General features: G+C 46.0%; 1 protein-coding gene across 47 annotated transcripts in view; it reads right to left on the bottom strand.

Moving 5' to 3' along the window:
* The window catches only part of B3GNT2 (UDP-GlcNAc:betaGal beta-1,3-N-acetylglucosaminyltransferase 2), a 398,515-nt gene that overhangs the window by 168,202 nt on the left and 214,926 nt on the right, over nucleotides 1-15,387 (bottom strand). For 28 of the 47 annotated variants that reach the window (XR_004352774.1, XR_004352775.1, XR_004352771.1 and 25 more), the window contains 5 exons: nucleotides 10,163-12,146; nucleotides 7,902-8,013; nucleotides 7,452-7,604; nucleotides 1,928-2,125; nucleotides 805-1,197 (listed from right to left, as the gene is read on the bottom strand). The gene's annotated coding sequence lies outside the window, so the exon portion shown is untranslated. Of the gene's footprint in view, nucleotides 1-804; nucleotides 1,198-1,927; nucleotides 2,126-7,451; nucleotides 7,605-7,901; nucleotides 8,014-8,618; nucleotides 8,800-9,045; nucleotides 9,267-10,162; nucleotides 12,147-12,595; nucleotides 12,733-15,387 lie in introns of those variants that run through there. The other 19 variants (XR_004352776.1, XR_004352788.1, XR_004352789.1 and 16 more) reach the window with 11 other exon arrangements.

Here is a 15,387-nt window from a genome sequence, read left to right as displayed (position 1 = left end):
CCAAGAGCAGCAAAAGCAAGCTTCACTTTCCTAAAATAGGAAGAAAAACATATTTCTGTTGCCAGGGTCCAGACTTCAGCAAAGTAAAAGAGTCACAATCATTAAACCCCCTCCATGTGAGCGTTATGGCTGTGTATTTGTCACAAAGGCACAAAAACCCTGTGCGTGGGTGCACATGCCTGGGTGTGTGGTGGGGATGGTCTTTGCACTTGAAGGAGGTTACGGTGGAAGGTGGCAAGGAGGAAGCAAGAGGAGCATAATTAGAAAGAAAGGGGGGTCTCCAAGGGGACTACCGGGCAAAGACAAACCCAAAGCCCACGGCCCTTCAGGCTGCAGGGTCACGGGAAAGATGAAGGCTAAGGAGGGACTGCCTGAGAGGTAAGACGACACACCACAGCAGGGCTGCGTACCAAAAACACAATACTGAGTGAAAAGAAAGCATCACAGAAGGAGAATACAGTGCATTCCATTTACATGAATTTTTTAAAACTAGCAAAAGCAAACAGCATGTTGTATAGGCACGCATACTAAGGTGGTAACACTGTAAAGAAGACCAAAGAATGACGCACTGAAATTCAAGACTGCGATCCCCGGGGCTACCTCTGGGAGAGAGGGGACCACAGGGGACTTCAAAGGTACCAGTAAGTTTCCTAAGAGGTCGGGGGTGGGGTGGGGGTGGGGGTGGGTATTCAAGCGTGGTTATATATACGTAACATGTATCGTTTTGCATGTATGACATATTAAGGTTTTTAAACATACATATGAAATCGTGAACAGCATGAATAAAATAAACCACTTGCTCACCAGATGCTGAAACACTAGGAAAAGGCGTCACCTTCTGGAATTTGTGGCGGGTATGGCTTGAGCAAATAAAATGAAGCCCCGCTGACCAAGTGGATCATGAATGTTCAGCACTTGTGCTGGCTGACCGAGCCTCCGGGACAGCGAAGGGCAGGTGAAGAAGGCCTGGGGGCCCAACTCGGAGAGGAAGTACCACGTCCCATGTCCAGGGCTGAGGCAGTGTCCTGTGGAGCGTGTGAGCCCAGCTTGGCACCCACCTCCACGGAGTCCTATCTGTTCCAGAAAGGGAGGTGGTTTTGGACCCACTAACAAAGAAAAACAAAATGCCGTTTCCATTTACAGATGCCTTCTTCACTGCAGCCTTTACTAAGGGTCTGGGCGTTTCCTTAAAAGTTCCTTTAAAGCAAACAGGGAAGGATTTTATCTAAGAGAGAATCCTCTACAACTCCCCACCGTGAGCGTGCTTCAGTGAACAGTCCAGAATGGGCAAGACTGCACACACGCGCCCCTGGGTGGGGCCGGAGAACCTCCCCGTGAGCCGTGCCCATCACGTCTCTTCTGTCCCTTGGTGCCAGGATGGGATTTGCCAGCACACACCAGCAGAACCACCTGGCAGTTTCCACTCACTTGAAAAGGGGTTCCTCTCAAGTCTGGTTTCCTTGCTTAGTCCCAGAGTTCTCCCTCTCTGGACCCCTAGTACTTGTTGCTCTTGCCCGATTTTGTGCACTTCACTGTGCCCTGCTGTAGGACAATTCCCAGGCTGCTGGCCCTCTGGGTTATCTAGTTATAACCCTCGCATTATTATTTTCTACTAATAACAAAACAACAGCCAGCTGTGCCTATGGGCACCTCCTGCAGATTTTTTGTAGGAAGAAGACTGTGCCAGGCCTCCTCCTAGCTCCTCCTCGGATGGCTGTTGGGTTAAATTACAAGGAGCGATTTCTCATCCTTTCTTCTAAAATGACTTTTATTATCATCATCTCTTTTTTTCTGACTAAAAGAGAAATTTGTTTTATTAAAATCCTATTGCTGCTGTAACCAACTTCCACAAAAACCTAGCAGATTAAAACAACACAAGTTTATCATCTTAAAGTTTTGGGTGTCAGAAGTCCAAAATAAGACTCACTGGGCTCAAAGCAAGGTGTCAGCAGGGCCACGTTCCTTTTCTGGAGGCTCTAGGAGAGAACCCGTTCTCTTGCCTTTTCCAGCTTCTGGGGGTCACCGGCTTTTCTGGGCTTCTGGCTCCCTCCCGTCTTCAATAGCTGGTGGAGACTTTCTCCCAGGGCATCAATGTTCTGCCTCCCTCTTCCACATGTAAAGACCCCTGTGATGACATTGGGCCCACCTGGGTTATCCCAGCTGCTCTCACCTTCTCCAGGTCAGCTGATTAGCAGTGAGAGTTCCATATGCAAACTTAATTCCCTTTTGTCATGTAACCTAACGTAGTCACAGACTCCGAGCATTAGGATGTAGACATCTCTGGTCATTACTCTGCTACAACATATATGCTCATTGTAGAAAATTTAGAAGCACAGGAAAAGCATAAGGGAGAATATAGAAGCCACTTCTAACCCCACTTCCCAGAGATAACCACCACCAATTTATTGTGTATTCATCCAGTCCTTATTTTATTTTATTTTTATTTTTTAACATCATTATTGGAGTATAATTGCTTTACAGTGTTGTGTATCCAGTCCTTTTAAGTGCATATGTTTCCTTTTCTTTGTAAACTAGGTTTGAATAATACCATATATGTTTATATAGATATATATAGTGTTTAGTATTTTTCCTTAATAGTATGCATGTATTTCTATGCTATTTACTATTTTGTTACATTTCATTTTTTAATGGCTACCTAGCATTCCACTATGTGGATGTACTATAATTTATTTAACTAATTTAGTTAATCTTTTATTGTAGGATTATTGTAGATACATAATGTATCTCTTTATTGTAGATACATAATGTTATCTCTAACTTTTCTTCGTGCCTAGTAGCCCTGTGATAAACATCTCTGGAAGCTACATCTTTGTACACATTCTTAGGATACATTCCCCAAAGGTACCCCAAATATTGGGTGGCCACGTCATTTATCCTTCAAAGCAGGACATTTTTAAGAATGAAAAAGGGTAATCTTAAAATTTAACAGTAACTGATAACTAACAATAAGCCAGGACAGACCTGGGCATAATACGTTCGGCAAAGTGGCCTCATGAAATGTTGCCGTGGTTTAGTCCTGTGGGCAGCACCCAAGAATCCTGCTCTAAGCCCTTGTGAAAATTGCCAGGCCTCCCCATGCCCCCAGCTCCCAACCTCCATCTTCCTAAAACTGAAAACCACACAGAGGCAAATGTCACCCTCACTCTCACTGGAGAGGTAGCAGCGGCAGGCCTGTTTCTTGTGGCAGGGAGAAGACAGCTAAGTCCTGCTTTGCCCTGGTAGCCAGTGATTTTACTCTAAGTGAGCCTATTATAGCTTCTGATCCAGGTAAGGCTGGGTTAGCTTCAAGGCAGCAGTGACCAACCTGCCTTCCCTACACACAGGCTGAGGTACAGGCTCAGAGAGGAAGCGTCTCCCAGGGCCTTTCCCCAGACCCAGTCAGGTGCCCCCTGTAACAAGACAGTATTACCTGAACAAACTTACCTGCCAAACTTACCTGAGCAGAAGACACTGACCCTGAAGAGCCCAGAGCAAGAGCTTGGAGCTGCAGTCAGCCCAAGTTCCCTAACATGGGGAATGTTACAAGGAACAACTTACACTTTCTCATCAGAGGACTTCCACTTGGATAGAACCCTCTGAAACCATCAACCATCAAGAACATACCCAAATAAAGCAGTCGCCGAAACCACAAAAATGAAAAGACTAAATTCACTGTTTTGTAACATTCCCATGGGTCTTGTTTTGTTTTGTTTTTTTATTTTGGTAGCAGTCATTTGACCTGGCCACCCAGGCTACCGAAGGCTCTCAGGGAAAAGACGGGGCCCCTGCACAGGATTGTGAATGCAAACACTGAAAAAAAGCTATCAAGTCCTAGGGTTTCTTGTTGCGGGCATTTCTGACCTTCTGAGTCAAGTAACCTGACGAAACAGTGACCTCATCTACCCAGAGGCCACTCAGGAAGCATCTGACTCATTCTTGTTGACTCATATGCTGGAAAAGCAAAACCAAATGGGCTCTGATAGCAATCTAGTTTGGAGCAGTTTTACTTGTAAGCAGCTGGCTCCCTGCCTACAGAGAATATAAACCTACAGAAATAAAGAAAAAAGCTTAGCAACCCATGCCCTACCCCCAAATAATGTTCCAGGTGATATTTTGTAAGCACAGCTGCAAACTGTGCTCTATTAACCTGGAAATGGAGCAAAACACACCTGGACACTGTGCACCATTTGTGAAATGAGCAAGGGGCAGAGCAGGCCAGCCCGGAACACGAACTGGCCAGTAGGCAGGTCTCGAACACTTGGGCGTTCTCTCTCTCAGAAAGAGCTGCTCTTTTTTTATTTCACCTTTGCGTTCTTAGTGGACATGTCATTCAGCTGGAGATCTGGACTGTTTGATATAAGCAAAGGCAGAGTCGTGGGATAACCACTGGCCACATAAGGGAGTCCAACAATTTGGGGAAAGAAAATACCGGCCCAGACAGTGAAGCATGTTGGATTTCTCACATCAAAAGTCAGCTTCTCAAATAGGGGAAGACTAGATGTGCTTGCCTCTGGAGAAAGGGACTGGGAGGTAGAAAGGATGCTCTTTTTTATTATGAACATCGTAATACTATTGACTATTAAACTATGAATATATATTACTTTGTTTTTAAAAAATTAAATGTTTCTAAAAAAAAAAGGAAGCAGAACTGAAGCCCTAAGAAATGGGGTCAGTTCCATTTTTATGGAGTTTTAGGGGCATCTTTTATTTGAGGCTCTAGAAATTGTAATTTTCTTGTTGTATGTTAATTAAGCTTCTCCGTCTGGCGGGAGAAAGTCAGCTTCTGGATTTGGAAGGATGGGAGCCAGAAAAGATCCTGACTGTGGACCTAGAGCATGGCCACCCCACGTGCTCTGTGGGCCCTGGGCAGGTGGATTTCTCTAAAGGTATCTTTGGATGCTGACAACAGGGCTGGCCAGAGAAGGGATACATGTCAGATCTATTCTTAGCCCCTAGACTCTAGACCCCGAGATCATTTCGTGCGTCATCTCCTAAAGCTGCTTCTGCTAGAACCACAGCCCTGAGGAGATCCACATAGAGGCTTCAGGCCTTTGCATCCTTTACACTTGGCGATTCCTTCTTCCCTCGGATATGCACTCGGCCTTCAGGCCCCTTCAGGCCTCTGAGCAAATGTCAGCCGCTTAATAATAGTTGTGCCTGGTCAATTACTACCTGAAATGGCCTTACAATTCGCCTGCCAGATTTCTCTTCCTTATACTTATTAGTACTTCCCATTATGTGATCTATTTATGTACCCAGTAGAGAGAGACAGAGGTGGGGGCGGATAAAGGGATGGAGGGAAGGAGGGGGGGAGGGATGTGGGGGGAGGGAGAGAGAGAGACTGGTTGTAATTCCTCATCATGACCACAAGATGGCACCATTGCTCAGAGTCTTTACTCTGAAAAGCAAATCAGGTAAGCAAAATCTAAGGCTGCTTTGGGATTCCGGGCTTCCCTCCCTCCCTGTCTGTCCGTCTATGTTTCAGTCTTTCTTCTTCCTCCACTCCCCCTCCCTCTGCCCCACCCCCCTTCTTCAATACCAACTTACAGACCTTCTGGTGGGGTTGGGCAATATGATAGCAGAGGCCCTTTTGTGATGCTCAGAGCAACACAGATTCCTGAGACTGACGTTTGTCTACACAACATCAAAGTGCAGTGGTTGGCTCATGGGGTACGACTGGAAAGGCTCAGTCCACCTGCTTTTTCTTCTCTTTGGACCCTGCTGGTACTGCCCTGGCCCTTGGCAGCTTCAGGGACAATCTGTTCTCTCACCCTTCCTCTTACCACGTTCGCCCCACCTCCCAGCACGCACATCTTGGAAGCTTTTGCCCCGAGATCCGGTTCTAGGGGGTCATCGGAATGACTCTAGAGAAACTATAAACACGTACAAAATGTCTCCTGGTGGCGGTTCTGAGGTCTCCTTTGTATTTTAGCCTGAGGAAAAAGCAGCCAGTGGCTTGGGGATGCTGGGTGGAGCTTGCAGTATTTTTCTAAGATTTTTGTAGCTGGGGAATAAATCTCCAGGGATGGGCAGGTCTGCAGGCTAATTCCAGTACAGCAGGATCAGGGCTATGAAAACATGCACACAAAGGAAACTTCAAAGCTCTTCCTTGAATCTGAATGGGAAGGGGCCTGCGGAAGGTCGTGTTAACTTTGCACCAAAGGACCTCTTGCTTTCAGATGGCCCTGGAGCTCTGCACACACTTCTGGTCCAACCCTCTCAGTGGGGTCAGGGTTCAACAGGGCCCTGAAGGCAAAGAAGAAGGCAGAGCCCAGAAGCTGGGGTCTGGGTCGAACTGTTCTCTGGCCTGAAGAGCTGAGGCTGATTTCCTCTTTGCAAACTGAGCCCAGTCACCAAAGGAACTCTCCCCACTTCGGTCCGGCCTCTTCCCCAACCCTGGTCAAACCCAGACACAGCTACTTTGCAGGGAGTGGTGAGAATTACTAGTGCTGGAAGGTCACTTAAGGTAATAATTAGAACAATCATTAATTTCTGAGGCCTAAGTGACTCATTTATCTCTGATAGGCACAGGGATCAAACGACGGCATTTATGGCTTAGAAAGAAGCTTCCCATTCTTTCCCCTGCTACAGTAAACAATAAAGAGCTCCCAAGCCTGGCTTCTTCGCCCATCTCTTCCCGGGGTTTTCTGTCTTTACTGTCCCTGTACAAAACAAACCCACCTCTGCCTTCTCTCCACTCCTCCCTCTTTAAGAACCACGGCAGGTCAAGCTGCTCTCTGCCCAGCTCGGAGAGTCTTGGTTGCAGCTGTGCAGTGGAGTGGTGCTGGATCCCTCCGTCCCAGGGGAGGGCACCAAACCCCTGACCTCCGGCAGGCCCAGGGTGGGCATCAGGTGGGCTCTCCCTGGAAACTTGCTATCTTTACTTTGCCTGGGTATGTACATCTGTGCCATCGGTCTGCATGGGTCAGCTGGAAACCTGGCCCTGTCACCTATTAGCTGTGTGACCTTGGGTGAGTTCCTTAACCTTTTTCAGCCTCAGTTTCCCAATCTTTGAAATAGGGATAATAATAGCATCTAAGACTGGTTTATGAAGATTTCCTAAGATAAAATATGTGAAATGCTTACTTAGCACAGAGCCTGATACAAAAGAACATCAGCTACACTTGTCAGTGCCTCAAAATTCTTATTTCCAAAAACTTGTAGCTGCAGCGCAAACTGAGTCTTTCATGTTCTGAGGTGGCCTCTAAGAGATGCTGAGGTGAGGATGCATGTTGCCCCCACCCCCAGGACCCTGGACCACCACTGTAACAGAAATCAGATCGTGTGTGTGTATGTGTGTGTGGTGGAGGGTCCTCAGCCTCAAGGAGGCTGTGAGATGGGCCCCGGTCAGTTTCTCAACCTCGGCATTGCTGACCTTTTGGACCAGGTAATCCCTTTGTTGTGAGGCCTGCATTTCAGAACGTTTAGCACCACTTTTGGCCTCTACTTACTGGGTGCCAGTAGCAGCCTTCTGGTCACAACCATCAAAAATGTCTCTAGACATCACCATATGTCCTTCGGGGGGCAAAATTGCTCTTGGTTGAGAACCACTGGTGTAGGCAGTCGGGGAAGTGTGAGGGTCTCTCTGCAGGTGCCTGGCTGAGCTAAGGGGAGAAGGCAAGAATGAGCGTGGTCAGAGAGGATATCCTCCTGCCCCAGGCAGGCCTCAGGCAGACCCTCAGGACCGAGTACAGAGGTTGACCTCAGAAGGTAAACCCCTGTGGTTTTCCCTAGTAAGGATGTAGCCTGGCCTCCTCAGGAGGCCATGCCCAGCTGGGATGTGGACCTCTGGATTCCCTATAGCCAGAACTCAAACACATAACCCTGTCCAGCCCCAGGAGCCCTGGCCGAGAAACAGTGCCCCAGTGGCACAGAATGATCACCGAATGGACAATTCTTACCTCAGGACAGAGTGCACAGCCAGGCTGCCCATGTGCGAATTCCTATGCTGCTACTACTCGCTGTGTGACCTTGAGCAAATTGCTTAACCTCTCTGTGCCTTAGGATTCTTATCTGTAAAATGAAGACAATAGCATTGACCTCATAGGGTTGTTATGAGGATTCAATGACTTAATGTACTTAAAACAGAGCCTAGCACAGAGCAAGCACTAAGTGTTTGCTAAATAAGCCAAAATCTGAAAAGAAGCTGCTACAGACCAGGAGATGCAGCTTCTGTAAGTCAGAGTTTGCCCTTGCTGTGACCTCAGGTCGAGCAGTTGTGTTTCTGGCCACCTGTGCTGGGGTGTGGGGTTGAGACTCCCTGGGGCAGCTGCCCTGCAGAGGTGGCTGTTCTTAAGGAAAGTTCACGTGACCAGAGAGCAAACTCAGTGCAAAGGGCTCCAGAACTTCCCAGCTGATAGCCCCTGGGGATTCCTTTGATTAGAGAGTATCGGGAGGAAAAACTTTTTTCTCTACCAATTTAGGTTCGAGGGTTGGGGGTAGGGGCTAGATTAACAGGAGAAAAGACAAAGTTTAGGCACACACTGAGTGCAGGAGCACTGTGTAATGAGTAACTCACTGAGGAACCAGAGGCAAAGGTTCATATACCAACTTAACAAAAGCGGGCGGGGGAGGGGGAGGGCTTCAAAGGATGGAAGGCTCTGATGAGGCTTGTTTACACAATTTCTTTGGGAATGTCCTGGTGCCCAAGGTCGGTGCCTCCCTGACTGGAGACCAGCTGGAGGGTGGAAGTGGGGTGCTGGCTGCTGATTCTCCATGCTCTGTGCCAGGCAGATAAGGAAAGTTCAGAGGAGAGCTCTTCTGCATCTGCTGCTGGGCTATTGGTCCCATCAAGGGAAGCACATGTGGAAGGAAGGAATGGGGTGAGTGGCTGTGACCTTTGGGAGCCCTCATATTTCTGCTGTCAGAGGAGGCAAAACCCCAGCCAGGAAACCCCCAAACCCATAGCAGGAAAAGCCACACAGTATTGCCGAGTGCTTTGTGTTAGTTATCTATCACTATGTAACAAATTACCCCAAACTTAATGACTTAAATGATAAACACTTATCATCTCTAAGAGTCTAAGAGTCAGGAATTTGGAAGCACCTGAGCTGGGTTGTTCTGGCTCAAGGTCTCAAGATGTTGAACGGGGCTGCTGTCATCTGAAGGCTTGATTGGAGCTGGGGGTCCACATGCAAGATGGCTCCTCTCATGGCTGTTGGCAGGAGGCCTCGGTTCTGTACCACATGGACCTTTGATAGGGCTGCTTGTGTGTCCTGACAACATGGCAGCTGGCTTCTTCCAGAGTGAGCAGTCCAAGACAGAAACTAATGCAGAAGTCATAGTGTCTTTTATTGAGCTAGTCTCAAAGGCATATGCCATCAATCTGCTGTATTTTGTTGGTCATACCGATCAATCCTGACACAATGTGGGAGGAGACTGCACAAGACCATGAAAACGGGGAGGTGGGGCTCACTGGGCACCATCTGAGAGGCTGAATACCAGGGCTTTCAGGTCTCCCTCTGAGAAGAACATTCACCTGGGCATTGGCCCAGATGACAGCCCAGTCAGACATATCCCTACAGAAGCCGCTCAGGCTGAAAACCCAACGCACTGTGTGGGATTTGGTGCTGCTACCCACCGCCTCAGTCTGCTTCCCCACTGAATAGTACACCCACTCGGAACTGGGTGAGCCACCCTCTCGGTGGGGTGAAGGCTGGATGCAAGGCACTGGGGTGGGAGAAACCCTGGACTTGTGGGCCCCTCTCCAAGTTGAGACTGGGAAACAAAACCTTCACACTCACTCTCATACACACACACACACACACACACCATAACAGTAGGGGAACATGCAATTATAAAAGGTTGGTCCAAGATTTCAGAGGAGGGGGATCTGGCAGGACTGGGGCAGTTCTGCAGGCTTCAGGGAGGAGATAGAACATGAGCGAAGTCCTAGCACCCAAGGCTCTTCCGGAGCCCCAAATCCAGACATGATGAACTGCTGACAGCTCCCTCTGTGTCCTGCTGTTTCATGCCTCCCAGCCATTGCAATAGAATACCTTTCCCCCATCATTCTCCTTCTTGTTACCTTTATTTACCCTTTCAGACTCAGTTCAAGGAGGACCACCTCCAAGAAGCCTCCCATGTGATATAGCTGCCCGCCTCTGTGGTCTCATAGCTCCCTCGGCCCTCACAAATCCCTACCATGCTTGACCACACTCACCGCTTGCTCCCCCCCGGACTTGACTCTCCTTGAGGGCAGGGGACAATGCCAGATTCAATGGGGGCTGCCACGTGCCTTGTGCACACTCAGCACTGAATATATGTTTCTAAGGAAAGGAGGGAGGGGAAGAGGAAGAGACAGAAGGATGGATTAGGGAGACAGCAAATAGCTCCTCGTCTCTCTTTCTCCCCTTCGCTCCCCAAGAGTGGGCCTTCAAGGGGAAACAGAGCTGCTGGCCAGAACCGCCCACCTCTGTCCTCCACACCCCAGGCAAAAAAAGCTGGACCTCATATAACACTCTGTCTGAGAAAGTTTTGGGTACTGAAGGCGCATTAAAAAGGAGGCTTCAGGGGCTGGAGGAGTACTTGTTCCCAGGATATCCTGACTTTGCTGGAGGAACTCGAGGCTAATAACAGGTTGAAAATACCCCATGGTGACGATCTCCGTGGGAAAATCTCGTGATCCAACAGTTTTCCTGAGAGTAGTCAGCGGTGCTGGGAGGCTGAAAGTCTGTGGATAAAAGCAACTCAAGGCCAAGCTATGGAGTGACCCCAGCAGGAGATCAGTCGGAGGGAATCACAGGGACTGCAGGACTGCTCGGTCACCTCTGGGCACTCATCAGACCTCTGGTTATTCACAGAGTTCTCTTTCCACAGGCATCAGGTTAATATTTTAAACATTAACTGATGTTTTGTTTTGCTGTAGTTTTCTGTTTGCCGAGACCTCCTTTGCTCAGGATCAATTAGCCACATGCATACCATCTTTATTAGCATATGCAGGGCTCACTTTTATTTTACTTTATTTTCTTGACCCCTTCACCCCATCCCCAATCTCATTTTTCTCCTCTTACGTCCTTGCGATTCTTTGTGTCTGGCCAATCTATATTTCTATGGGTATCTAGGCCCAATATTGGTATTATTTTGTGCATATTTTTAAAAATATGCTTAAGTAGTCTTTGGTAAACATGTCATTTTTTTCTCACTTTTTTCCAGTCAAGACTATGAGATTTTGAGATGGCTCCAAGTTAATATAAGTAAATATGGACCAGAGCATTCCTTTCATCTGCTGAATGGTACTCAGCATTTTCATATAACATTTTATGTAACTACTTTCCTATGAATAAACTTCTAGGTGTTTCCAAATCTTCATTATTACAAACAATTCTACAAGAACAAATCCACACATGTTTCTTTGGGGGCCTGGGCAAGAATGTCTCTGGGCTCAGCGTCCCCAAGTACTGGGTTGTAGGAGTGGCCCATATTCCACATCACTTAACACTTTCAATCTGCTTCCCAGAAAGATTAGTTAACATTCCTATGAGATATTCTGCTTTCCTTCACCTTTGGTGGCACTTGATATCATCCAACTTTTTAATATTTGCAAATCTGATATGTCTAAGACCGATATTTCCTTCTTAACCAAATTTCCCCCCTGGTTTCCTTCCCATCCTGGTCTGCTGTTTCCCCTTTTAAAGCCTCAGGCTGTTCTTTCGCACTCCCTCAGGGAAGGGATGTGATATGAAGCACTACCCCGGAGGGAATGGAGGAGGGAGAAGTGTCTCCTGGTTTTTGAGTTTCAAAATCCTCCACTCTTGGGGGACCAAAAACGTTTCAGAGCACAGAAAAACGATTTGGTAGAAAAACATCATGAAATGGAAGGGAAAGTCAAGCACCCACTTTGGCCCAGCCCGACCTGACCCGTGATGGCTGGGCCCAGTGAAGGAGAGTGAAGGCCCAGAAGGAAGGAAAGGAAAGTTCTTATGGATTGCAAACCAGAGACTGATGTTGAGGCTGAAGCACAGATACAGGAAGTGGGCTTTAAGGGCACCAGGGAGTGGTGGGGTCTGTGGTTCCCTGGACGGCATGTTCCTGTAACACTTCTCAATTTGGCTGGTTGTTACACGGTGGAGGTCTGGGCTAGTGTTACCAGGTATTTCCATTTTTCCAAAAGAATCCAAAATCAGAATTTTTATGTGGAAGGTCTCCTTCAAAAAAAAAGAAAAAGAAAAAAGAAAGTCACTACGGCAAATTTCAAAACATGTAAAATTAGGCAAACTAGTATAATGAACTTCCTTGTACCCATGACTGAGTTTCAACAATTGTCAACTCATGGCTAATTTCGTTTCTTCTATAACCCCACCCTTTCCCAGTCCTGAATGATTCTGAAGTAAATCCCAGACTCATCGTTTTCTCTGTAAAGATAAGATCTCATGTTTTTTTAAACCATAACACAATATCATCACTAAACAAACTCCAGTAACTTCCAATCAAATAGCCTGTCAGTGTTAAAATTTACAGTTTTCTCGTGGTGGTCAAAAGTGTTTACTTTATATTATTTTATTTTTATAGTTTGTTTGAAATAGGACCCAAAGTCCACACAGTGCAAGTGACTGATGTTTTTAAGTTTCCTTTCATCTCTAGGTTTGCTCCCCACCCTTTGGACTCTTGCGGACGTATCTGTTAATGAAGCCAGGTCCTTTATCATGTAGAGTGTTCCACAGTCTGGATTTTGTTGGTGCCATTTAACACACTTCCTCTGTCTTCTGCATTTCCTGTAATTGGTAGCTGGATCTAAAAGCCAAAACTCTCATTTTAAAAGATGTTCATAATCTTTTCAAAAGAATCTTTAAATACTGTCTGAGCCAGATAAAAACCTCCTGAACTGGATCTAGACTGTTTGCTACCCCCATCTTAGATGTTAGTGGATCATGGACAAGAGGGTTCGGGGACCTGTGTCCTGAGCAGAGCCCCAGGGAGAGAGCAAAATCCTGAATGAACATGTAGGATTTGAGACCAGGGGGCCTGTGCCTCATTTTCCACATAGAATCCCATTCAGAGAGGTGCCAAGACCCCATAGAAGGGAGGGGGTGTGCAGTGTGTCAAGGCAGACAGAGCCTGGCATGCACTCAAGAGCAGCACAGCAGTGGAGGGGCGCCCAGTCCCCAGGGACCCTGCGTCCCCATAGCAACCAAGGAGCACCTGCTGTGTCATCCTCATGCCACAGGAAGTCCTCCAGAACTAGACACCCGGAGGAAAAGGGGGTGGACCGTATATGGCTGGGATGAATCGGGACACCTTGATGGCCTGGGAGACTATACTAGAAGTTCAGCTGCATCAAGGAAAACAGAGAAGCTTCTGTTTCTTCTTCACTTGAGTTGGTGGACTGAGGTTTGTACCCACTACAAGGGGAGCCTCCAGGGACCCCTGACAGCACACCTTAGAGCCGAGGCATTTGGGGGCAGTGGCCCCCTCTCCGTGGGAGAACCGGATTGAGGAGATGAGGGGCCCTCAGAGGCCACTCATGATTCTAGAAATCCTCCTTTCCCTTCTTTCTGTTTGATTTTGATAGAAATAGTCATCTAACTTTCCAGGGTTTTTCTTTTAAAAAACCTTTGAGTGTACCTCATAATTTACTAACAGATTTTGTTTTTCGATCTGAACTGGGGTGCTTTGTATACAGTAGAAGAATTTTGACTGTATTCACTCACTATCATGTTTAGTCATTTCCTGGGTTCATATTTTATTTTAATTTTTATATTTCCTTATCTCTTTTCCATGTCTTTTGCTTATTTGTATCTTTCAAGTAAGTATGTGTGGTAAGTCATATTTTTTTTTTTTAGCAGTAATGGGCAATTAACTTAAAACAAACAATAAACATTTCCTTTTCTACATTTGGTCCTAACTAACGACAATCAGAACTTTTAACTCTCTTCTATGAGAAAAATTTTTTTTGCTTTTCACTGCCTACCAAATAAAAGGAAAAAGTATTCAAAAGAATGAAAAGATCATCATATAATAGAAAAGACATATTTAATAATAAAATATTAAGAATATTGAATATATATGACCCTAAAATATAGTTATAAAATGCAGAAAGCAAAAATGGGCATAAATACAAGAAAATTTCATTTTAGAAAAACAATTATAGTAAGAGATTTTACTGTCCTATCCTCAGTGAGGCTTGAATTCAACTGCATAATAATACAAATGCAAATATGGCAGATTAATCAAATGGAGTATTTTTCCTAAGTAAGGTAAAGTCTGGCAGGCCTCCAGGGCCAGTGCAGAGGTTGTGGAAGTTAACAAGTGTTCCGGCTCCTCCTAACTTCAGGCTCTCCTACAGTGTGCTGTTCTTGACCTTGAAGGGTAGCAGAAAATGCCACCCCAAAATATGCCAGAGAGATCCACCGCTCACTGTTTATCTCCTCTTTGACGTCTTTGCTTGTCTACTGTTGGACCTGCCTCACTGTGCATGTGACACCTTATTTCTCCACCTCTCTGGCCTGTCGCACCAGCTATTCTCTTAACTATTCCCCCTCTATTTCAGCAACACACTCCTAGGCTACTTGAGTGGTGCCCTTCCCAGCTCAGCCTGGAACCAGAGTCCCCCTGCTAATACAGTTTTAGATATTCCTCAACTCTCACTTTAGTTCCTGAGACTGTCCCAGCCCTTGAGAAAACAATCTCTTAGAGATAGAATTAATGGATATCTTGTACTATGTATAATTTCCAACTGTCCATGGCAATTGCCCATATGGTGTCATACACCACATGCTAGACCACAGACATAATCTCTACTAGTTCCAAAAGAACAGAAATGAAATGTGCTATGTTCTCTGGCCAAAATAGAATGAAATATAAAGTAACAACCAAAACAAATAAAAATAAACCAACTACTTGGAAATGTAAAAATACTTACTGAGTCAACAGTTGAATTAGAAAGGAAATAAAGAACACAAAAGGAGTTTATTCAGAAAACAGTGCTCGTTAAAACATGCCACAGTAATCTCTGTGGAATGTAGTCAAAGCAGTACTTTTAGGAAATTTTATGATTTAAAATTTTCTCTTTTTTGGTGGTTGATAAAAGGGAATATTTTAGAAAGAATTCAATTGACAATATGAGAAAAGGAAGGAAAAGACAAGCCAGACTAAAGAGGAAGAAGGAAATACAACCATAAAAGCAGAAGGAAATCATTTTGAAAGTAAAAAATAATTTCTCTGGACGCAGTAAATAAAACCAAAAACTAAGTATTTGAAAAGTAAAGGCATTTCAATAAAATCTGAATTGAGAAAGGAGATACCAACCAATATATAAAATTTAAAAATAAGAATAGGGCTTCCCTGGTGGCGCAGGGGTTGAGAGTCCGCCTGCCGATGCAGGGGACACGGGTTCGTGCCCCGGTGTGGGAGGATCCCACATGCCGCGGAGCGGCTGGGCCCGTGAGC

This window comes from Phocoena sinus, chromosome 13 (assembly GCF_008692025.1).
Source record: "Phocoena sinus isolate mPhoSin1 chromosome 13, mPhoSin1.pri, whole genome shotgun sequence".
Classification (NCBI taxonomy): domain Eukaryota; kingdom Metazoa; phylum Chordata; class Mammalia; order Artiodactyla; family Phocoenidae; genus Phocoena; species Phocoena sinus.
This window is presented reverse-complemented; position numbering and strand designations above follow the sequence as displayed.